Raw genomic sequence first — 17,258 nt, 5'->3', positions numbered from 1 at the left:
ATTGAAAGCCAGCTTCGAACCTGGCACCGAAGCCCAGGAGACACCACCACCACCACCCCGGAAAAGCTGAACGCCGCCCGGCTGCATTTCCTCCTCCTCCTCCTCCCACCGCCCTCCATGCTGGAATGCCTAGAATGGGAAGCAGACCCTCCGAGCGCCCCTCTCTCCCAGGATAGACAGAATCCACCCCAATTTGACGCCGGGATCCCAGAAGGTCCCGCTGTTCCATGGGACGTCCCTATCTTCATCACATAAACGCTGGAGGGGATGGAATAGGAGTTCCCTAGCTCCATCGCAAAAACGTTGGAGGGGGTGGATTGGATGTCCCTTCTGTATTTTCATCGGATAAATGTCAGAGGGGATGAAATCGGACGTCCCTATTTCCATGGAAGAAACGTCGGAGGGGATGGAATCGGACGTCCCTATTTCCATGGGAGAAATGTCGGAGGGAGTGGAATAGGAAGTCCCTATTTTCATCAGAAAAAATGTTGGAGGGGATGGAATCGGACGTCCCTATTTTCACCGGATAAATGTCAGAGAGGATAGAATAGGACATCCTATTTCCATGGGAGAATCACCGGAGGCTATGCAAATGCCCACCACTGGAGAGGAGACATTTTTAATAAATTCCTGCAGTTACGAAAGGGAGGAATGAATTGAGAGTCATGAGGGGGAAGTTTGGAATGGGCGAAGCTATCTTTTCTGGCAGAGACCTTTTCCCTTTGGGAAGAGCACCCGCCCAATATCTAGTGACAGATGTCCTTTTGGGGGAGAAAAGAAAAAAAGAGACGAAAAATAAGAATTCAAAGATGGCCAAGAATTTGGCTTTTGCCCCAGATGGACCTTTCAACATCTGGGACGTTTAGAAAGATGCAAAAGGGGGGCAATGCGGTTGAACTCACAAACATGCATAATAGAGGGTAAAAAAATGTGCCGGGAGTTTTGAGAGGGAGAGGGAACTTTCTCGCACGTGTGGTGACCGTGCTGGAAATGATGATGTGCCATTGGGGAAATATCTTGAAATTAAATAAAATTGGGTGGTATCATTTGAACACATTGCTTTTGTGCAATCTTCTCCTTGGAAACAGCGGGAATTCTGCAAATTTGGATCAGAAACTGGTTTTGCAAGGGAATAATTTGGACAGATTGCTTTTGTGCAACCTGCTCCTTGGAAAGAGCATGAATTCTGCAAATGTCAAGAGCGAATATGACTCACGATGGGGATCAAACCATTTGGATTGCAACTGCATAGGCCGGAAGATTGAATGAAAGAGAAATTCCCAACCAAAGAGCAATGGGGGAAGCAACGGGTGGAATCTGGAATAAATGAGTGGAATAAATGGAGGAATAAATGGAATATGGAATAAATGGGTGGAATAAATGGAGGAATTAATGGACGGATATTCGGCAGAAGGGATGGGAGGGAGGAATGAATGGACAGATATTTGGCAGAATGGATGGTAGGGAGGAATAAAGGGATGAATATTCGGCAGAATGGATGGGAGGGGGGAATAAAGGGATGGCTATTCAGAAGAACGGATGGGAGGAAGGAATAAATCGGGTCCTCCCTAACAAGAGGGCACATGTTGCGGTGCAACCTGGCAACCAGACCCTGTGTTGTGGGTGGGCACATCTGGATAGCCACCACTCCCTCGATCTGGGGGGCAATTGGGCCAGAGGGACGCCAGTCAAAGCGATCAAGGGACCTCTATTGAAGCCCATGCCCATGCCCCTGAGCTTCTTCTTCGGGCTCAGTGCATCGGAAGACCCGCCCAGCTCTCCCTAATTTGAGGGCTTGCACACTTGACCTTGCTACACTGCCATGTGTCGCCTGCCGTTGGGACAGGGGCACGGCAGGTATTCCCCCCACTTGGCGGATTGGCTGGTGCCATTTGGGTTTCACCTGCTGCGTAGCAAATTGTCACAGCTTGGAAGGTTGTGGATAGGCTCTGGTTCAGGAGGATAGGGGTGGCAGGATGCCTAGCCATCCCTATGCCTTGGGTATTCCTCTAAAAGGAATCCACGGACTCATGGTTGGTCAACCCTGTGAGGGGTTGTGCTCTGAACCTGAGTCCAGGGGACATGTGGGTGGAGGCCTAGCAGACCCCCCTGCTTGCCACCATCCCAGGTGTTCACTTGAGGCTGACCTATGGTTGGAGCCCTGGGTCAGCGCCGCCTGCAAGGGTGCAGGGAGCTAGTCGAACCAGAGCCTATGCAACCACTCACTTGATTGTCATCATCAAGTGCTGGCCTCAATTCCGCCAAAAACCAAACCAAAGATTTGAGCCTGGTCTGGATTTATTTCGGGGGGTGGTTAAAAGGTCTCCACACGCAAAGGGATGGATATTCGGCAGAATGGATGGGGGGGTGGAATGAATCGCCGGATATTTGGCAGAATGGATGGGAGGGAGTAATAAATGGATGTATATTCTGCAGAATGGATGGGAGGAAGGAATAACGGGATTGATTGATTGTTGTTGTTTAGTCGTTTGGTCATGTCCGACTCTTTGTGACCCCCTGGACCAGAGCACACCAGGTCCTCCTGTCTTCCACTGCCTCCCGCAGTTTGGTCAGACTCATGTTGGTAGCTTCAAGAGCACTGCCCCACCACCTCGTCCTCTGTTGTCCCCTTCTCCTTGTGCCCTCCATCTTTCCCAACATCAGGGTCTTTTCCAGGGAGTCTTCTCTTCTGATGAGGTGGCCAAAGTCTTGGAGCCTCAGCTTCAGGATATGTCCTTCCAGTGAGCATTCAGGGCTGATTTCCTTCAGAATGGATCGGTTGGATCTTCTTGCAGTCCATGGGACTCTCAAGAGTCTCCTCCAGCACTAGAATTCAAAAGCATCCATTCTTCAGCGATCAGCCTTCTTGATGGTCCAGCTCTCACTTCCATACATCACTACTGGGAAAACCATAGCTTGAACTAGACGGACCTTTGTTGGCAATGTGAGGTCTCTGCTTTTGAAGATCCTGTCTAGGTTTGTCATTGCTTTTCTCCCAAGGAGCAGGTGTCTTTTAATTTCGGGACTGCTGTCACCATCTGCCGTGATCATGGAGCCCAAGAAAGTGAAATCTCTCACTACCTTCATTTCTTCCCCTTCTATTTGCCAGGAGGTGATGGGACCAGTGGCCATGATCTTGGTTTTTTTGATGTTGAGCTTCAGACCGTATTTTGCGCTCTCCTCTTTCACCCTCATTAAAAGGTTCTTTAATTCTCCTCACTTTCTGCCATCAGGGTTGTGTTATCTGCATATATGAGAATGGATGCGAGGAAGGAATAAAGGGACAGATATTCAGCAGAATGGATGGGAGGGAGGAATGAATGGACGGACATTCAGCAGAATGGATGGGAGGGAGGAATGAATGGACGGACGGACGGACGGACGTACGGACGGACGGACGTGGAGTGATGGCTTGGGACGTCCAACGAGGAAGAACTTGTCATGGGAAACGGACAAGAAAATTGGAAAATGTCTTTAAAATAAATAAAAATAAATAAGAAGGGGATGGGAATGTGTTGACATTATTTCAAACTGCTTTTTATTTGTGTTTACTCCCTTTATATTCTGGTTAGATGGGCCACTACTACTGCTACTACCGTGTTTCCCCCCAAAATAAGACACTGTCTTATATTTATTTTTCCTCAAGAAGACACACTATGGCTTATTTTCAGGGGATGTCTTATTTTTATTACATGTCCAGCCTTGCCTCTTCCTCGGCGCCCTTCAGAACTGCACCTATCACTATGTCTTATTTTCAGGGTATGGCTTATATTGTGCAAATGCTTAGAATTTCTGCTATGGGTTATTTTATGGGTATGTCTTATTTTTAAGGAAACAAGGTATTATTATTATTATTAGTAGTATTAGTATTACTATGTTTTCTCCCTTTATGGTCTGGATTTATGGGCTACTACTACTACAAATATGATGATGATGATGATGATAATAATAATTTTTATACCCCACCCTTCCTGGTTTAAAAACCGGGCTCAGGGCGGCTAACAGCAAATATAAAACATTGATTAAAATGTGATGGGATTTGTGGTCTCTTTGGGGAGGAAGTTTGAGAAATCTAGTAATTTCCAGTCTGGACCAGCAGTGAGCCATAATGGGAGTTGTAGTCCAACAACAAGGTGGGTTTAGATAGTACTTGGAAATGTCTATCTTCAACATTTAGTAGACTGGTAATAATAATAATAATAATAATAATAATAATAATAATAGCCTTCAACCTGTTTAGGGAAGCTTTTAATGTTTCATGGACTACTGAATTCTAATATTTCATTGGAAGCCGCCCAGAGTGGCTGGGGAAGCCAAGGGCGGGGTATAAATAAATAAATAAATAAATAAATAAATAATAATAAACAACCTGTTTTAAGGACTGCTGCTGAACCAGCTGGGACTTCCATGGGAGAAATGTCTGAGGGGATGATAGGATGATAGGATGTCCCTATTTTCTTTTTCTTTTTAAAAATAGTGTTAGCTGCCCTGAGCCCAGTTTTGGCCAGGGCGGGCGGGGTATAAATAAAATATTATTTATTTATTTATTGTTTATTTTTATTACTATTTATATTTTATTATTATCATTGTCATCATCATTATCGTTATTATTGTTGTTGTTAAAAAATTCCAATCAAACCAAATGCTTTTAAATGCCTTTTGTGTTTTAATCTGTTGCACCTTGAAGGGTGGGGTTTTTTGTGATATTATATTATTATTTATTTCTGTTTGGGCTGGGGCAAATGTTTTGTTGGGGTAGGGAGTAGTTTAATTTTAGTATAATTATTTCTTGTCTTGTTTCTATTTTTATTCTTTTGTTAAGTTACTGTATGGTTTGTATTTTGCTTTTTAGGGGGATAGGGTTGGCGCTGCCTGGGAATGGGGCAGGTTCCACGGGGGGGGGGGGTGTATTGGGATCTCAGTGATCACGGGCAGGAGGAGGAGTTACGCTAAGACCAGACCATGTCATTACCGAGGAGGCAGGTTTAGTCGTTGTTTGAGGACTATCCCTGCCTCCAGGTCTGGTCCTGACCAGAAGGATACTGGAATCAGCAAGGGAAACCCACATGACCTGAAAGTGTTGCTGTGTAATGCCAGGTCAATGATGAACAAAACCACTGCCATCCACGACCTGATTGTGGATGGAGGATTTGACCTGGCATGTGTGACAGAGACTTGGTTGGACGACACAGATGGGCCTGTCCTTGCCACTGCTTGTCCACCAGGTTTCTCTTACGCACAGCAACCCAACCTGATGATGATATTTATATAAATTCATATTATTCAGATTTCTTATTCTTATTCTTATTATCATTATTATATTTCTAATGCTTCAGACCAACATGGCTATCTACCTGATGATAATTATAAAGATAAATGAAAAATGATAATAATCATAATAAATAAATAAATAATGTAATAAGAATTAATTCAGTAGTAGTAATAATAATAATAATAATAATAGTAATAGCAATAATAATAATAATAATAATAATAATAATAATAATAAATCCCCCCCATCTGGCTGGGGAACTGCCCGCACATAGGAAAACAGCAGGAAAAACCTGCCGATTTCGGAAGTTCAGGTTGTCCCTCCTTGACCTCCTTCCCAGCCTATCAATCGCTTGGGATGAAGGATCCTAACGGAGCAGCGAGCCCCAGGTCCCTATTCTGCAGGGGCGGCCCAAGATCTGAAGAAGCCATGGTGGTTTCAAATTGGGTCCAGGGTTCATCCCGCTTTTGCTAAGGACATCCGTATTTTCATGGGAGAAAAGTTGGCAGGTATGGAATAGGAAGTCCATATTTTCCTGGGATAAATGTTGACAGGTATGGAATAGGAAGTCCATATTTTCCTGGGAGAAATGTTGGCAGGTATGGAATAGGACATCCATATTTCCATGGGGAAAATGTCAGAGGGTAAAGGTAAATGACTGTGGGGTTGTGGCGCTCATCTCGCTTTATTGGCTGAGGGAGCCGGCGTTACAGCTTCCGGGTCATGTGGCCAGCATGACAAAGCCGCTTCTGGCGAAGCAGAGCAGCGCACGGAAACGCCGTTTACCTTCCCGCCGGAGCGGTACCTATTTATCTACTTGCACTTTGATGTGCTTTCGAACTGCTAGGTGGGCAGGAGCTGGGACCAAGCAACGGGAGCTCACCGCGTCGCAGGGATGTCCCTATTTCCTTTTTCTTTTTAAAATAGTGTTAGGCGCCCTGGGCCCGGTTTTTGCCAGGGAGGGCGGGGTATACAACAACAACAACAACAACAACAACAACAACAACAACAACTTGTTGCTGGTGTTGTTGTTAAAAATTTCCAATCCAACCAAATGATATATTCCAAATTCTACAAATTATCCAAGAATCCAACGAATCCCAATATTATGCCTAATTGTAAATTATTGTGATTTTTTTAGGTGACTTCCCATGCTTCGAGATTGGAGGGAATCCTAATCATCTCAAAGTTCTACTGCATTTCAAAAGATTACAATTATCCTTCGTGTCCTTTAATGTCAGCGGCTACAATGCCAAGTAAAAAATGCTTCTGTTATACATACATACATATGATTTCAATATCTTTTTCATCTCCTTCTAAATCATTTCCCAGAAGCCTTTCACTTCCTTCCTGTGTTTTCTAATACATCCTGTTTAGGGATGTTTTTTTATGTGCGACATTTTAATGTATTTTAATCTTTGTTGGAAGCCGCCCAGAGTGGCTCGGCAGACCCAGCCAGATGGGCGGGGTACAAATAAATAAATAAATAAATAAATAAATAAATAAATAAAAGTTGTTATCATTATTATTGTTATTGTTGTTATTATTATAATTACTACGTCCTTCATGATTTTCCGCAGCCCCTGATTCATTCTGCAAGTGAGTTGAAGTCCCAGTCAAATGTTTCCGTGGGGATTTTATGTCTTCTTTATAGTCCAAATCTGGAATCCAAGAGGACAACCCTATTGTCACGTGGGAAATGTCGGAAGGAAGGAACGGTCGGAAGTACGTATTTCCATGGGATAAACGCCGAAGGAGGTCGTAGATCACCTGTTTTTTCATCTGGAAATGTGGGAGGGGATTTTTATGCCTCTTTGGCAACAATAATTGTGGTGGTGATGGTGATAATATGTTGTTGTTGTTGTTGTTGTTGTTGTTGTTGTTGTTGTTATTATTATTATTATTATTATTATTATTATATTTCTACTGCGTCAGACCAACACGGCTATCTACCTGATGATAATAATGACAATGATGATGATGATGATGATACATGTATATAAATATTACTATTATTATTACTATTATTATTATATTTCTACTTTGTCAGACCAACACGACTACCTACCTGATGATGATGATATTTATATGAATTCATATTATTCATATTCATATTCTTACTATCATTATTATATTTCTAATGCTTCAGACCAACATGGCTATCTACCTGATGATAATGCTAAATATAAATGATAAATGATAACAATCATGATAATAAATAAATAATGTAATAAGAATTAATTAAGTAGTAGTAGTAGTAATAGTAGCAGTAATAATAACAATAAATACCCCCCTCCCCCAAATCTGGCTGGGGAACTGCCCGCACATAGGAAAACAGCAGGAAAAACCTGCCGATTTCGGAAGTTCAGGTTGTCCCTCCTTGACCTCTTTCCCAGCCTATCAATCGCTTGCGATGAAGGATCCTAACGGAGCAGCGAGCCCCAGGTCCCTATTCTGCAGGGGCGGCCCAAGATCTGAAGAAGCCATGGCGGTTTCTAATTGGGTCCAGGGTTCATCCCGTATATTCATGGGAGAAAAGTTGGCAGGTATGTAATAGGACGTCCATATTTTCCTGGGAGAAATGTTGGCAGGTATGGAATAGGACATCCATATTTTCATGGGGGAAATGTCAGAGGGGACGGTAAAGGTAAATGACTGTGGGGTTGTGGCACTCATCTCGCGTTATTGGCTGAGGGAGTCGGCGTACAGCTTCCGGGTCATGTGGCCAGCATGACAAAGCCACTTCTGGCGAAGCAGAGCAGCACACGGAAACGCCATTTACCTTCCCGCTGGAGCCGTTCCTATTTATCTACTTGCACTTTGACATGCTTTCGAACTGCTAGGTTGGCAGGAGCTGGGACCGAGCAATGGGAGCTCACCGCGTCGTGGGGATTCGAACTGCCGACTTTCTGATCGGCAAGCTCTAGGCTCTGGAATAGGACAGGGGGCGGCCATTTTCCTAGCAGCGGGCTGGTCCACTCTCCCTCAGACCTTGTGGCAGGCTGGAGAAGCGGGACCTGGGGGGAGAGAACTGGAAGAAGAGGCGAGGGGGTCAAAGAGTCCTCCTCCCCACCCACCCCAGCCCCAGCTCCAGCTGCTGCGCTTTCCTTCCTAAGGGCTGCTGCCACCACCGCTGCTTCTTCTTCTCGCGAGTAGGCAGAGCAAGCTTGTCCCTGGCCCATAATAAGGTCACTGGATCCGGGGTTGCTTTTCAATCTCAACGGATTTTGCACAGGGACTGTCCCCAGGAAATGGGGACATCTGGCAACCTTACCCTAGGAGTGCCAGGGCGGCAGGAGCGGGAGGAAGGGGCCAAGAGGCGGCAGTTTGGCCAATCAAACGCCACGCCTGGATCACAGCGCAGGGCATCCCTGCCCATCCAACACCACTGGGGCAAACTGGGCACGGCCTTTGAGCGGCTGAGTCCCATTGCTGTTGCTGATAATCTTGGGTTCTGGCCAGATTGAGGACCCAGCTGGGTCTGATCCGGATTGGGGGGGGGGGCTTGGTTTGTCAACCCCTGGAAGGGAATGTCCCCATTTCCTTCAGGTCAATGCCAGAGTGGGCGACAGGATGTCCCTATTTTCACAGGAGAAGTGTTGGCACCCCTCCCCCCGCCTCTCCCTGGTTCATTGTTTCCAAGGAAGCCACGGACGAAAAAGCACAGGTACAGAAGGTGACAAGAGACACGGTGCTGGGCGAGGCCCAAATCCCACAGGAAGTGCAGCGGGGGAGGACGGTGTGTATGTGGGGGAGGGCAGGAAGTCCCGGCGGTGGCCGCTTGCGGAGCCATACAATGACCACAGGTAGAGGGACACGGTGGGGCAGGGGGTGGACGAGAGAAAAACAGCAGGGCGTACTGGTTTGCTGGTGGGAATCAGGACAGGGAGGACCGGTTCCCAAAGGAATGAAAGGGGAAAGAAAAAAGAAAAATCTGGGTCGAAACAGAAAGGAAAACAAACCACGGAGGGGGGAAAGTCGCTGCCAGGAAGAAGAGGAAGCCCTAGATCTTTGGGACAGACAGTGGAGACGGATTGACGGAGGACGGAACGGCCGACCTTGGACGGACATGTGGCCATGGCAGCTATGGGATGGGGCGGGTTGATGGGATGGCAGGAGAGAGAGAGAGAGAGAGAGAAGGAGGGCATAACCGTTTGTCTTCTTCTTACCGTGTCTTTGGAGGACCTACGTCTCTTGAAGCTGGAGGCCAGGGAGGCTGTGATGGACCTAAATGTGGCTTTCTTTTTAGGGTCTGGCTCTGCTCTAGCACTTTTTCTATCCTAAAACGAACATGTATATAAGCGATTAGATCACCGGCCGGTGGCTTGGGCCTCTACATCTTACACCGGCACCGCCCTGCGCCTCGCATTCCTGGACCGCCTTCCTCACCTTGTCCTCCTCCTGCCCTACGGGGCGGCTGAACTCCAGAGAGGCCGCTCTGATGAGCGATGACCCTCCGAGCGACCCTATGGGGTTGGGGCGGTCCAGACTCTGAGCAGATCCACTGTCCTTTTCACGGGGAGGACATCGGAGGGTGTACCCAGTTTCCATGGGGCGGGGTGGAAGAGGACACCCCTCTTGGAATGGAATCAGAAGTCCCTCTTTTCATGGAAGGGGGTGGAAACGGACGTTCCTCTTCCACCACCACCCCGGATAAATGTCAGAGAGTACGTACAGTTGCCCTCAAAACCATCCCATCCCCGGGGCCAAGCAGGCAGATTTCCGCTGAGAGGGCAACTTTGGGGGCTTCTTGGGTCTCAAAGATGGCGTTGGAAGCACTCCAAGCATCGGTCGGAGAGGAGGATAGGACACCCATCTTTTCAGGGGAGGAACGTCAAAACAGGTGGTAGGAGGTCAATAATTTCATGGGAGGGTGGTAGCAGGTCCATAATTTCATGGGAGGACCATCAAAGGGAAAGGTAGGAGCTCCTCCTGTTCCTTTGGTTTTGATTGCCCAATTCAGGATTGTTCCGATGGCAACTGTACGTGAGGACCTTGTATGTGGGGTGGACCCCTTTGCAGGACTGGGGCGGGTGCAGGTATGAGCAACATTGGGGTTCCTGCAGTAACTCTTGGGAGTTTGAAGAGGAGGTGGGGCCCACCCTATTTGTGGGGGGTCCCTGCCAGCTGCTCGCACCCCTTTCCTTCCAGCTTCTAGAGAGAGAGACACTTTTCACCTACCACTACATAAAAAATATTGGGGCCTTTTCTCAAGGTGAATCCTACGGCCAGGAGGGAGAGAGAAGACTGCATTGAAAGAGAAGGGAGGTCATTGTATGTTAAAGGGGGGAGAAAATGGGGGGAGGGAATCAGAATTTAAAGAAAAGAAAGAAAAACCAGAATTAAAAAAGAATTAAGAAGGATAGAGTAAGGTTACCAGATTATTCTTATTTTTTTTTCAACCCCGACGGGTTTCCGATGGGGTCTGGTCACCTTAGCGGGGTTCTCCCGAAACTGGCGGGGGCTGCTTTCCGGAGGGAAGGGGATGGGGGGGGACGCGATGACCCCAAGCGGAAATATCAAAGAGGGGGTGGGATTCAAGGGGGGAGGGGAGAAGCAAAGCTGGGGCGAGAGGTTCAGGGGGCGGGTGGGCGGTGAACGAGGGGTTAAAAGGGGAGGAAATTGAGGGGAGCGGTTGGCCGGGAGGCAACCAGACCTGGTTTCGGGGTTGTTGTTTTTTTAGTGTCTTTGGATGACTTACGATCTGGAGGGCCCCCGATCTGAAATCCCCTTGGAGGACTCCGTTTCTGACCCCACCCCACCCTGCCCCAAACACCATTGGATTTGGTTTTTTTTTGGGGGGGAGAGACCAGGTCTGGCTCCTCCGCGTCCGGGGTTGGGGGAGCCGAGCGGATATCGATCCACATCCTCCTCCCGCCCCCGTTTCCCCCCCTCTTCCCCGCACCCACGCATGCACAGGGAAAAAAAAGCCAGCGATAGGATTGAATGGATGGAGATATCTATATCTAAATATATATATTGATAGATACCCACCCACCCACATATATATATATATATATTTACATATATTGATCCGGAGGTATCGGCAGGTGGCTACCCACGGCGGGGGTGGGTGACCGAAACCAAATAATAATAATAATAATAATAGATTATTTCTACCCCGCCCATGATTTCAAAGGATAATTGTAAAAGAAACACCCGGCTTTACATCTATATCTATATCTAAATATATATAGACGGGTAGATACCCGCATATATATATATATCTATATATCTATATATATATATTTACATATATTAATCGAGAGGTAGCGGCGTGGGGCTTCCCGGGGCGTTGCGCCAGAAAAAGCCATGGCGGAAGGGGCACCGAAACCAAATAATAATAATAATAATAATAATAATAATAATAATAATAATATATTATTTATACCCCACCCATGATTTCAAATAATACTTTGAAAAGAAACACCTGTATATATATATATACATATATATATTATACATATATATATATATATACACATACATACATACATATATATATATATACATATATATATATACATATCACATATACACACATATATACATATATATATATATATATATATATATATATATATATATATATATATATATATATATATATACATATACACACACACATATAATTTTTTTGGTCATATTTTGATTTTTTGATGTGTATATTTTTAATTTTTTTTTTTTTTATTGAACAAAGAAATCTTTCCACTTGCCTACCTTCTAGCATTTGTACTAGTGGCCGGAAGGTTCGTCCTGCGGAAAAGTCTTACATTGTCAAACGGATCTCCGGTGCGTCGGCTTGGTCGTCGGCCGCAGGGGGAGGGGCATGCTCGGCCGACGGCCACCCCCCCAAAAATCCTGGCCCCCCATATCTCGCCCCCCCCAAAACCCTGGACCGGACCCGCCTTCACCCCAGGGAAGGGTTTCTCCTCTCTAGAAAGTTGGCAAGTGAAAAATGGCAGTGACTATTGTGCTCGGGGTTGCCTGCAAAAATTCAAGCCTGCCTCACTTGGGGGGCGGGGTGGGGGCGGGACGAAGGGATAGATGGCCCCCGATGGAGAGGAGCTGTCCCGGTTTCTGATTGGACCCTGGGACGGCCCTATTTCCTTTGTAGGGGATTGAAGAGGACGTCCGAATTTCCATTGTGGGGAATTTAATAGGACGCCCCTATTTCATTGAATAGGGTAAAGGGACCCCTGACCATTAGGTCCAGTCGCGAACAACTCTGGGGTTATGGCGCTCCTCTCGCTTTACTGGCTGAGGGAGCTGGCGTACAGCTTTCGGGTCATGTGGTCAGCAGGACTAAGCCGCTTGCAGCGAACCAGATCATCGCAAGGAAACGCTGTTTACCTTCCCGCTGCAGCAGGAGCTATTGATCTACTTGCACTTTGACACGCTTTCAAACTGCTAGGTGGGCAGGAGCAGGGACCGAGCAACGGCAGCTCACCCCGTTGCGGGGATTTGAACCGCCGACCTTCCCATCGGTAAGCCCTAGGCTCAGTGGTTTGGACCCCAGGCCACCCGCATCCCATTCCATTGAATCAGACGCCCCAATTTTCCTTGTAGGGGATTGAATAGGACGCCCCAATTTTTCTTGCAGGGGATTGAATAGGATGCCCCTATTCCATTGAATAGGGCATCCCAATTTTCCTTGTAGGGGATTGAACAGGACGTCCGAATTTCCACTGTAGGGGATTGAATAGGACGTCCCAATGTTCCTTGCAGGGGATTGAATAGGACGTCCCAATTTTCCTTGCAGGGGATTGAATAGGACACCCCAATTTTCCTTGCCGGGTGTGAATAGGACGTCCCAATTTTCCTTGTAGGGGATAGAATAGGATGCCCCAATTTCCACTGTAGGGGATTGAATAAGACGTCCCAATTTTCCTTGCAGGGGATTGAAAACAAGTCCCAATTTTCCTTGTAGGGGATTGAATAGCAAGTCCCAATTTTCCTTGCAGGGGATTGAATAGCAAGTCCCAATATTCATTGTAGGGGATTGAATAGGACATCCCAATTTTTCTTGTAGGGATTGAATAGGATGCCCCTATTTCCACTGTAGGGGATTGAATAAAAGTCCCAATTTTCCTTGTAGGGGATTGAATGGGACACCCCTATTCCACTGAATAGGACGTCCCCATTTTCCTCGTAGGGGATTGAATAGGATGCCCCTATTGTCCATGTAGAAGTTTGAATAGGACACCCCTATTTCCACTGTAGGCGATTGAATAGGACATCCCAATTTTACTTTTAGGGTATGGAATAGGACATCCCAATTTTTCTCGTAGGGGATTGAACAGAACGTCCAAATTTCCACTGTAGGGGATTGAATAGGACGCCCAAATGTTCCTTGTAGGGGATTGAATAGAACGCCCCTATTTCCACTGTAGGGGATTGAATAGGACACCCCAATTTTCCTTGTTGGGGGATTGAATAGGACATCCAAATTTCCATTGTAGGGGATTGAACAGGACATCCCAATTTCCACTGCAGGGGATTGAATCGGATGCCCCGATTTTCCTTGTAGGGGATTGAATGGGATGCCTTATATTCCATTTAATAGGACGTCCCAATTTTCCTTGTAGGGGGTTGAATAGGATGCCCCTATTCCATTGAATAGGACGTCCCAATTTTGCTTGTAGGGGATTGAATAGGACACCCCTATTCCATTGAATAAGATGTCCCAATTTTCCTTGTAGGGGATTGAATAGGACACCCCAAATTCCTTTGTAGGGAATTGATTAGGACGCCACAATTTTCATTGTAGGATATTAAATGGGATGCCCCTTTTTCCACTGTAGGGGATTGAATAGGACACCCCTCTTTCCACTGTAGGGGATTGAATAGAATAGGACGCCCCAATTTTCATTGTAGGTTATTGAATGGGGACCCCCCCCATTTCCACTGTAGGGGATTGAATAGGATGTCCCAATTTTAATTGTAGGGTGTTGAATAGGACATCCGAATTTCCACTGTAGGGGAATAATATATTCCAATTTTCCTTGTGGGGATTGAATAAAAGGTAAAGGGACCCCTGACCATTAGTCCAGTCGTGGACAACTCTGGGGTTGCGGCGCTCTTCTCGCTTTATTGGCCAATGGAGCCAGCATACAGCTTCCGGGTCATGTGGCCAGCAGGACTAAGCCACTTGCAGCAAACCAGATCAGTGCACGGTAACGCCATGTACTTCCTGCCAGAGTGGGACCTATTGATCTACTTGCACTTTGAAGCGCTTTCGACCTGCTAGGTGGGCAGGAGCTGGGACCGAGCAACAGGAGCTCACCCCATCACGGGGATTCAAACCACCGACCTTCCGATCGGCAAGCCCTAGGCTCTGTGGTTTAGACCACAGCACCACCCGCGTCCCATTCCATTGAATGGGACGCTGCAATTTTCCTTGTAGGGGATTGAATAGGATGTCCCAATTTCCCCTGTAGGGTATTTAATAGGACACCCCTATTCCATTGAATAGGACGTCCCAATTTTCCTTGTAGGCAAATTGAATAGGATGCCCCAATTTTCCTTGTAGGGGATTGAATAGTACGTCTCTATTCCATTGAATAGGACACCACAATTTTCCTTGTAGGGGATTGAATAAGATGCCCCTATTCCATTGAATTGGACGTCCCAATTTCCATTGTAGGGGATTTAATGGGACGCCCCTTTTCCATTGAATAGGACTTCCCAATTTTGCTTTTAGGGGATTGAATAGGATGCCCCTATTCCATTGAATAAGATGTCCCAATTTTCCTTGTAGGGGATTGAATAGGACATCCCAATTTTCTTTGTAGGGGATTGAACAGGACGCCCCTATTTCCACTGTAGGGGATTGAATAGGATGTCCCAATTTTGCTTGTAGGGGATTGAATAGGATGCCCCTCTTTCCACTGTAGGGGATTGAATAGGATGTGCCAATTTTAATTGTAGGTTGTTGAATAGGACATCTGAATTTCCACTGTAGGGGATTGAATTGGACATCCCAATTTTCCATGTAGGGGATTGAATGGGACGCGCCTATTCCATTGAATAAGACGTTTCTTTGTAGGGGATTGAATAAAAGGTGAAGGGACCCATGACCATTAGGTCCAGTCGCGGATGACTCTTGTGGTTGCGGCGCTCTTCTTGCTTTACTGGCAAAGGGAGCCAGTGTACAGCTTCCAGGTCATGTGGCCAGAAGGACTAAGCCACTTGCGGCGAACCAGATCAGCGTACGGAAACGCCGTTTACCTTCCCGCTGCAGCAGGAGCTATTGATCTACTTGCACTTTGAAGTGCTTTCGACCTGCTAGGTGGGCAGGAGCTGGGACCGAGCAACGGGAGCTCACCCTATCACGGGGATTCAAAACGCCAACCTTCTGATCAGCAAGCCCTAGGCTCTGTGGTTTAGACCACAGCGCCACCTGCATCCCATTCCATTGAATAGGACGCCCCAATTTTCCTTGTAGGGGATTGAATAGGACGTCCCAATTTTCCTTGTAAGGTATTGAATTGGACATCCCTTTTCCATTGAATAGGACGTCCCAATTTTCCTTGTAGATGATTGAATAGGATGCCCCCTTTCCATTGAATAGGAAGTCCCAATTTTCTTTGTGGGGGATTGAACAGGACACCCCTATTTCCACTGTAGGGAATTGAATAGAACGTCCCAATTTTCCTGAAGGGTATTGAATAGGACGCCCTTATTCCATTGAATAGGACGTCCCAATTTTCCTTGAAGGGGATTGAATAGGATGCCCCAATTTTCCTTGTAGGGGACTGAATAGGACACCCCAATTTTCCTTGAACTCAGGCTAACAATACCATTCAATAATGAGAATAATCCCTATTAACAAACCAATTGTGAACATAGAAAACAAAATAAAAAAAATCCTTCAGTAGCACCTTAAAGACCAACTAAGTTTTTATTTTGGTATGAGCTTTCGTGTGCATGCACACTTCTTCAGATACCACAAAATTAGAAAACAAAATTACATGCAACCATACCATTTCCCTAATAAACTTAATGTTTAAATAATATTTACAAACTGGTATCTAATTGAATAATTCAGGTTCCCGTTTCATTAAAGAGTCTTTTGACGCAAAATAACAAGATGGTGTTTGGGGTAAAAGTCTTTGAAAGTCAGATAAAGAGCAAAATAACCTGAAGTCAGAATATATCAATACCGCATTTGATGTGAGAGTCTTCTAAAATAAAGTCGCGTCCACAATTATCCAAAGTCAGAAGCCAGGACAGAACCCTGTTTCACTGTCTTTAGCCTTCGTCAGCTAAGTTTAAGGAGGTCAGCGTGTTCCCAATTATTCTCTGTATGGTTGCATGTAATTTTGTTTTCTGTGTTCACATAATCCAGGAGCAGGGGTTGAAGCTGGTACAAAAATGGTAGAAATTGCTGGAGGAAATGTGGAGTGATGGGAACTTACAGTCACATGTGGTGGGATTGTCCCTTAGTTAATAATTTTTGGAAACAGATAGGTATAGAAATATCAAAAATTGTGGGAAGGAAAGTGGAAATATCTAAATTAATGGTTCTTATTAGCCTGGAGAACACTGAGCTAAAAACAAAAGAGGAATGTAAATGGGTTAATTTGATAGTAATTGCAGCCAGACAGGTTATAGCAAGTGAGTGGGAAAACGCAGAAAAAATAGAGGTGAACCAATGGAGGAAAAAATAGAACAATATTAGAATATTAGAATATTTAATGGTGAAGATATGTAGAATGAAAGGATTTAAGGTCAGTGAGAAAGAGGAGAACTGGCTGGAGAAGTTGGTGAATTATTTGTGTATTTACAACAATTTGGGGGTAATTAAAATGTTAAAAGTTAAATAAACCTAATGGAATGTGAATATATATAGAGAATTGTACAAATGACAGATTTAAATATGTTTTACTGTTGATGTACCCATTCTGAAGGAAATCAGCCCTGAGTGCTCACTGGAAGGACAGATCGTGAAGCTGAGGCTCCTATACTTTGGCCACCTCATGAG

General features: G+C 45.7%; 1 protein-coding gene across 1 annotated transcript in view; it reads right to left on the bottom strand.

Annotated features, from left to right (window-relative positions):
• Positions 1–17,258, bottom strand: part of GRIN1 (glutamate ionotropic receptor NMDA type subunit 1) — a 56,200-nt gene that overhangs the window by 3,463 nt on the left and 35,479 nt on the right. The gene's annotated exons all lie outside the window — the stretch shown is intronic.

This window comes from Zootoca vivipara, chromosome 6 (genome assembly GCF_963506605.1).
Source record: "Zootoca vivipara chromosome 6, rZooViv1.1, whole genome shotgun sequence".
Taxonomy (NCBI): Eukaryota; Metazoa; Chordata; class Lepidosauria; order Squamata; family Lacertidae; genus Zootoca; species Zootoca vivipara.
Note: the sequence above shows the minus strand (reverse complement) of the source record. Positions and strands in the feature narration are given on the sequence as shown.